The sequence below is a fragment of the Mobula birostris genome, chromosome 7, assembly GCF_030028105.1.
Source record: "Mobula birostris isolate sMobBir1 chromosome 7, sMobBir1.hap1, whole genome shotgun sequence".
Lineage (NCBI taxonomy): Eukaryota > Metazoa > Chordata > Chondrichthyes > Myliobatiformes > Myliobatidae > Mobula > Mobula birostris.
This window is the reverse complement of record NC_092376.1, coordinates 4,001,200-4,009,610: the sequence shown is the minus strand read 5'-3', so window position 1 is coordinate 4,009,610 and position 8,411 is coordinate 4,001,200. Positions and strand designations below refer to the sequence as shown.

Here is an 8,411-nt window from a genome sequence, read left to right as displayed (position 1 = left end):
CAACACCTCATAGTGTGTCTGGGTAGCCTCCAAAGTGGTGGCATAAATATTGATTTTTCCTTCTTTTCCCTCCTCCCTCTCTCCTCTTCTATTCCTCACTCTGGCCTCTTACCTCTTCTCCTCACCTGCCTATCACCTCTGCCTGGTGCTCCTCCCTCTGCCCTTTCTCCCATGGCACACTCTCCTTTCCTACCAAATTCCCTCCTCTCCAGCCCTCTCACCCACCTGGCTTCATCTGTCATTTTCCAGCTAGCCTCCTTCTCCCCCCCCCCCCGCCATTCTGGCATCTTCTCGCTTCCTTTCTTGTCCTGAAGACGAGTCTCGGCCCGAAGCATCAGCATGGCATGTAATGTAGTTAGGCACGGAGGCCAATTCGTTGTTTATATTTCAAAGTTCAAAATACATTTATTATTAAAGTATGTATACTTTATGCAACCTTTAGATTCGTCTCCTTACAGGCAGCCACAAAACAAAGAAACCCAACAAAACCCATTGAAATAGGAAGGCTGTTAACATCCAATGTGCAAACAGTAGAAGTAGCCAATAGTATTCAGAACTGAAAAAGGATCCTGGTGTATATGACGAATAGACTCTTCTCGGGCTTCCAGCTGGTTGCAGGTGTCGATTATAACCGACGTTTCAATGACAAACTCTGCTATCTTTACCAGGGTTGATGCCTGGGCACTTCTTCTTCCCCTTCTCCGTCTTGTTTTACGGTGGTTGGCACCCAGCTTAATGGCGCACTACCGCCACCTTCTGCTCTGAAGTGTGCAATAGATGTACATTCTAAATCCCTTCACCCAATCACACACACACACATACCCTAACCTACACTTTATCCTCCCATCTTTGGCCATCCTAGTACCCTATTCCTGCTTATCCATCACATCCTATAAAAATCCCCTGTATCCCTTAAGAAAGCTAAAAATACCCTGACCTGTGCTCTCTCACCCATGCCCACCAACCCTTTTAATGTGAATTCCTGAACCCCCAATTCCCTTAGATTGATTCTCATCATCTCTCTCTGTATCCCATACTTCCTGCAACTCAGAACTACATGTTCTACTGACTCCCCTTCCTGACATTCCTCACACAATCCTGTCTGGTGTTTCCCTATCATTTTCAATCTTTTGTTTAATGCACAGTACCCCAGCCTTCACCTAGTCCACACAGTTTCCTCTCTTCTGTATCCACTACCTACCCTCGTACCTGCAACACTCTTTTGTATTTGATATAAATGCCTCCCTTTCCCCTCCCTGGCCCATCTTTCTTGCCACATTTGGTTGATTTTTTTCCCCCAGATTACACACTTAACCTCTGCTTTACTGATACTAATGTGTATTTCTACATTTTCTTTCTTCAGTGCCCTCTTTGCCAACTCATCCACTCTCTCATTCCCCTTCACCCCTACATGTGCTGGAACCCATAGAAATTTTTCCTGACCTCCCTGATTTGCAATTCTTGTGTCTGACTGAAGGACTTCATAAAGTACATCTTGCCAACTGTTTGAGTGAAAAGACCTTAAACTTGCTAGTACATCTTGCCTGGGCACGTCTAGTCCAGTGGTATTTATACCCCTGTCATCTGTTCCTCCTGATTGGTTAGTCCTCATCCAATCAGGCTTCTGCTCTCCCACCTTGTTTACAATTGAATTCCAGTTCTTACTTAGAGTGAGACCTTTGCCTTTGTTAAAATTCTTTTCCTCTAGTTTTATTTCAACGCCTTCCTTTACCAGGCGGCCCCAAAAGACATTGACACAGCACAGTAGTTTTGCAATGGCCACACCCTCAGTTCAACGCAGAGACGAGTAAACCTTGTTCTTTTGCACACGACAAAAACTGGTCTTTGAGGTTTGGAGTATCAAAATACTTTGTGCCTCGAAAATGTGAAATAAAATTAGGAAATCCGGATGAGAAAGTTTGGAGACAGTGCGAAAGGGAGGATATGCAGGTGGATAGAGAAGGGATGCGCTCAGTCCGATGGTTTGAGATGTGTCTATTTTAATGCGAAGAATATCATGAATAAAGCAGATGAGCTCAGAGCGTGGATCAGCACTTGGAGCTATGATGTGGTGGCCATTACAGAGACTTGGATGATGCAGGGGCAGGAATGGCTGCTTCAAGTGCCAGGCTTTAGTTGTTTCAGAAAGTACAGGGAGGGAGGTAAAAGAGGTGGGGGTGTGGCACTGTTGATCAGAGATAGTGTCACGGCTGCAGAAAAGGAGGAAGACATGGAGGGGCTGTCTACGGAGTCTCTGTGGATGGAAGTTAGGAATGTTAGGTGTGTTCAGGAAGGTTTCTTAACACAATATGTAGATAAGCCGACATGAGGAGAGGCTGTGCTTGATCTGGTATTGGGAAACGAACCTGATCAGGTGTCAGGTCTCTCAGTAGGAGAGCATTTTGGAGATAGTGATCACAATTCTATCTCCTTTACTATAGCATTGGAGAGGGATAGGAACAGACAAGTTAGGGAAACGTTTAACTGGAGTGAGGGGAAATATGAGGCTATCAGGCAGGAACTTGGAAGCATAAATTGGAAACAGATGTTCTCAGGGAAAGGTATGGAAGAAATGTGGCAAATGTTCAGGAGATATTTGCATGAGGTTGAGTAGGTACGTTCCAATGAGACATGGAAAGGATGGTAGGGTACAAGATCCGTGATGCACAAAGGCTGTTGTAAATCTAGTCAAGAAGAAAAGAAGAGCTTACGAAAGGTTCAAAAAACTAGGTAATGATATGAATGTAGAAAATTATAAGGCCAGCAGGAAGGAGCTTAGGAATGAAATTAGGAGAGCCAGAAGGGGCCATGAGAAGGCCTCGGCAGACAGGATTAAGGAAAACGCCACAGCATTCTACAAGTATGTGAAGTGCAAGAGGATAAGACGTCAGAGAATAGGAGAAATCAAGTGTGACAATGGAAAAGTGTGTACGGAACTGGAGGAAACAGTGGAGGTACTTAATGAATACTTTGCTTCAGTATTCACTATGGAAAAGAATCTTAGCGATTGTAGGGATGACTTGCAGTGGACTGAAAAGCTCGAGCATGTAGATATTAAGAAAGAGGATGTGCTGGAGCTTTTGGAAAGCATCAAGTTGGATAAGTCACCGGGACTGGATGGGATGTACCTCAGGCTAGTGTGGGAAGCGAGGGAGGAGATTGTTGAGCCTCTGGCAATGATCTTTGCATCATCAATGAGGACGGGAGAGGTTCCGGAGGATTGGAGGGTTGCAGATGTTGTTCCTTCATTCAAGAAAGGGAGTAGGGATAGCCCAGGAAATTATAGGCCAGTGAGTCTTACTTCAGTGGTTGGTAAGTTGATGGAGAAGATCCTGAGAGGCAGGATTTATGAATATTTGGAGAGGTGTAATATGGTTAGGAATAGTCAGCATAGCTTTGTCAAAGGCAGGTGATGCCTTATGAGCCTGATTGAATTTCTTGAGAATGTGACTAAATACATTGATGAAGGTAGAGCTGTAGATGTAGCGTATATGGATTTTAGCAAGGCATTTGATAAAGTACCCTATGCAGGGCTTATTGAGAAAGTAAGGAGGCGTGGGATCCAAGGGGACATTGCTTTGTGGATCCAGAACTGACTTGCCCACAGAAGGCAAAGAGTGGTTGTAGACGGGTCATATTCTGCATGGAGGCTGGTGACCAGTGGAGTGCCTCAGGCATCTGTTCTGGGACCCCTACTCTTTGTGACTTTTATAAATGACCTGGATGAGGAAGTGGAGGGATGGGTTAGTAAATTTGCTGATGACACAAAGGTTGGGGGTGTTGTGGATATTGTGGAGGGCTGTCAGAGGTTACAATGGGACATTGATAGGATGCAATACTGGGTGAAGAAGTGGCAGAGGGAGTTCAACCCAGATAAGTGTGAGGTGGTTCATTTTGGTAGGTCAAATATGATGGCAGAATATAATATTAATGGTAAGCCTCTTGGCAGTGTGAACCATAAGATATAGGAGCAGAATTAGGCCATTTGGCCCATTGAGTCTGTTCCATTTTCCTCTCAGCCCCAATCTCCTGTTTTTGCCCTGTATCCCTTCATTTCTTGACTAATCAAGAATCTATCAACCTCTGCCTTAAGTATACGCAATGACTTGGCCTCTGCAGTTGCCTATGGCAACAAATTCCACAGATTCACCACTCTCTGGCTAGAGAAATACCTGCTCCTTTTTGTTCTGAATGGACGTCCCTCTTTTCTGAGGCTATGATCTCTGGCCTTAGACTCCCCACCATAGGGACATCCTCTCCACATCCACTATATCAAGGCCTTTAAATATTTGGTAACTTTCAATGAGATTCCCCCCTCATTCTTCTGAATTCTAATAAATACAGGTCCAGAGCCATCAAACGCACCTCATATGATAAGCCTTTCAATTCCGGAATCATTTTTGTGAATCTCCTTTGAACCTTCTCCAATGTCTGCATACCCTTTCTTAGATAAAGAGCCCAAAACTGCTCACAATACTCCAAGTGAGGCCTCACCAGTGCTTTATAAAACCTCAACATTACATCCTTGCTTTTATATTCTAGTCCTCTTGAAATTAATGCTAACATCCCATTTGCCTTCCTCACCACTGACTCAACCTGCAAATTGACCTTTAGTGAATCCTGCAGGAGGAATCCCATGTCCCTTTACACCTCAGATAGTTGAATTTTCACACCATTTAGAAAATAGTCTATGCTTTTATTTCTTCTACCAAAATGTGCATGACCATACACTTCTCCTTTTTTAAATCTTTTTATTGAATTAGTACACAAAAGGTAAAACATATAGCAACCAATACATTGTTACAATATAGATATACTGTATATGAAATATTAATACAGAAAAACAATGTAAACAATGTAAGTTAGTTACAAAATAACGAGCTAATATAGTTGTATACTAGTTTTCCATATATAATGATAAGAAGGAAAAAAACCCCAACCCCCCCCCCCCCCCAAAAAAACTACCATGCAACTAAGCTGCAAAGCAAAGCAATGGGCTGACTAGGTAAATAGTAGACTTAAACAGATTAAACAATCACGTCCTCAAACCCAACCTCCACTAATAACAGATGAAATCCACGAAGGGAGTGTATACATGATCAGAGAGAAAAAAATAGTTACATTAAATGAAAATATTGAATAAAAGATCTCCAGGTCTGTTCAAATTTAACTGAAGTATCATAAAGATTACTTCTGATTTTTTCCAAATTTAGACACAGTATCGTTTGAGAGAACCAAAAAAATGTAGTTGGGGCATTAATCTCCTTCCAATGTTGTAGAATACATCTTTTCGCCATTAAAGTAAGAAATGCAATCATTCTACGCGCTGAAGGGGATAAATTACTAGAAGTTTTAGGTAATCCAAAGATAGCAGTAATAGGATGGGGAGAAATAGCACTATTCAAAACCTTTGAAATAATATTAAAAATGTCTTTCCAAAAAGTTTCCAGAGTAGGTCAAGACCAAAACATGTGGGTCAAGGAAGCTACCTCCCCATGACATCTATCACAAAGAGGGTTAATATGAGAATAAAAATGAGCTAATTTATCTTTAGACATGTGTGCTCTATGGACAACTTTAAATTGAATTAAGGAGTGCTTGGAACAGACAGAGGAAGTATTGACTAGTTGTAAAATATGAGCCCAGTCATCTGCCGGGATAGTAAGGCCCAATTCCTTTTCCCAGTCAGTCCTAATCTTATCAAACAGAGCTATCCGAAGTTTCATGATAGTATTATAAATAATAGCCATTACACCTTTCTGACACGGGTTGAGGACCATACACTTCTCGATACTGTATTCCGTCTGACACTACTTTGCCCATTCTCCCAACTTGTCCAGGTCCTTCTGTGGACTCTCTGCTTCCTCTACACTACCTGTCCTTCCACCGATCTTTGTATCATCTGCAAACTTGGCCACAAAACCAGCAATTGGAAAGGCTGTATCCCCTCTAAGGCATCAGTTTTCAGGTCATCGTGCAGTGTGAATTGCCAATTACTTTGCTTAATGTGGCACAGGAGAAACTACAGATGTTGGAAACTTGAAGCAAAACACGAAATATTGGAGGAACTCTGTGGGACAGGCAGCATCTACGGAGGGAACTGAGCAATCGATGTTTTCGGTACATTGGAAGGGAATCTACACGAAAGGAGGACTGTCCATTTCCCTCCGTAGATTGTGCCTGACCTGCTGAGTTCCTGCAGCATATTCTTCTGTTTAAGACAATCGTGTTAAAGATTAGCTTTATTTGTCACATGTATGCCGAAATATCAAAACATAAGGTAAAGTGTGTTGTTTGCATCAAGTCAAATCTGCAAGGATTATGCTGAGCATGCCAAAAGTATTGCCATGCTTCTGACACCAACATAACACGCCCACAACTTACTAAGCCTAACCATTACTTCTAGGAATTTTTGGAGCAAACAGGAGCACCCAGAGGAGACCCACGCATTGACGGGGAGAACGTACAAACTCCTTACAGACAGTGTCAGGAATTCCACCCGAATTGTTGGCGCTATACGCTAACCCTATTGCTACCATTCTACCACGCTACTATATTTTATATAGCAAATAAAGATTTTAAAAATCTGCAAATGTTGAGAGTCTGAAATAACGTTAGAGGATGATGTAAACACTCAACATGTCAGGCAGCAGTTATGGAGTGAGAAAACGAGCTATGTTTGAGGCCAAAGACCTATGTCAAGAGGCTATTCAAGATTGCCAAATGACTAATAACTTAGTGGCAGAAAGGGATTGTCTGGTGATGGGAATTCATGTTCTTTGCAGCATAGATCATTTGTTGAGAAGATTGTTGTCTATATGGCGCCTCTGTTCTGAGACCGAGCAAGGGTTCAGAATCAGGTTTAATATCACTGGCATATGTCATGAAATTTGTTGTTTTGTGGCAGCAGTGCAATGGAATACACGATAAATAAGCTCTACATTTCAGTAACAAATATAGTTTTAAAAAGTAAGTTCAATAAGTAGGGCAGAAAGAGAGACAAGAAGTCATGAGGTGGTGTTCATGGGTTCATTGTCCATTTAGAAATCTGATGTCGGAGGGGAAGAAGCTGTTCGTGAATCATTGAGTGTGTGTCTTCAGGCTCCTGTACCACCTCCTCGATGGTTGCAATGAGAAGGGGGCATGTCCTGGGTGAGGGCTTCCTTAATGATGGGTGCCGCTTTTTTGAGACTTTATACCTTTTGAAGGTGTCCTTGGTGCTGGGGATGCTGGTGTCCATGATGGAGCTGGCTGAGTTTACAACTTTCTGCAGCTTTTCCCAAACCTGTGCAGTCACCCCTCCATACCTGGTGGTAACGGTACTGATTATGGTAAATGTACGCAGGTACCAACAACAAAAGCAGGGCTAATGTATGGACAGGGGAAGCACGAGAGCGCCTACAGGACAGCTTTGAATCGGTGGACTGGACCATATTCAGGGATTCATTGTCGAATCTGGATGAGTATGCTGCAGTTGTTACCGACTTCATTAAAACCTGTGTGGATGAGTGTCTGCCCACAAAGACTTACTGTACATTCCCAAACCAAAAGCCATGGATGAACCAGGAGGTACGTCATCTGCTGAAGGCAGATGTCTGGCAACCCAGGCCTGTACCAGAAAACCAGGTATGATTTGCGGAGGACTATTTCAAGGTTGAAGAGACTTATCATTTCTCTGCTAGATTACGTATTGCATTGAACTGCTGCTGCTAAGTTAACAAATTTCACGTCACATGCCAGTGATAATAAACCTGATTCTGATAATATTGAAGGTCTTACATACTCATTTTGTGGAGCTAGTCACAGAGTTAGGAAACAGAACTTCATCAATAGTGACACAGTGGCGTAGCAGTTAGCGTAACACAGCACCAGTGATCTGCATTCGATTACGCTGCTGACTATAAGGAGTTTGTACATTCTCCCTGTGATCTGCATTGTTTTCCTCCGGGTGCTCTGGTTTCCTCCTGCGTTCCAAAGGATTAGTGAGTGAATTTCATGACTTAAAAATTTTATTTATTTTATTTGGAGATGCAGCACAGAGTAGGCTCTTCCAGCCCTTTGAGCCGCATCGCCCAGCAACACCGACAACTCTGATTTAACCCTAGCCTAATTGCTGGACAACTTATAATGATCAATTAACCTAGGCAGTAGGTCTTTGAACTGTGGGAGGACCCAGTGAAAATCCACGTACAAATTCCATACAGAGGACGCTGGGATTGAACTCTGAACTCTGACGTGCCAAGCTGTTATAGTGTTGTACTATGCTGTGGTGGCACCCCTAATCTGTCCATACCGAAGACAAAATTATCTTGTTTTGATGAACAAGGGAGTGGGCTATTGTTGTGTATTTAATATTTCAGTAATATTGTAAATATATTGTTTCATTATGCATTCTTTGTTTAAATAATTCA

General features: G+C 42.6%; 1 protein-coding gene across 1 annotated transcript in view; it reads left to right on the top strand.

Annotated features, from left to right (window-relative positions):
• The window catches only part of xrra1 (X-ray radiation resistance associated 1), a 107,316-nt gene that overhangs the window by 1,535 nt on the left and 97,370 nt on the right, over positions 1 to 8,411 (top strand). The gene's annotated exons all lie outside the window — the stretch shown is intronic.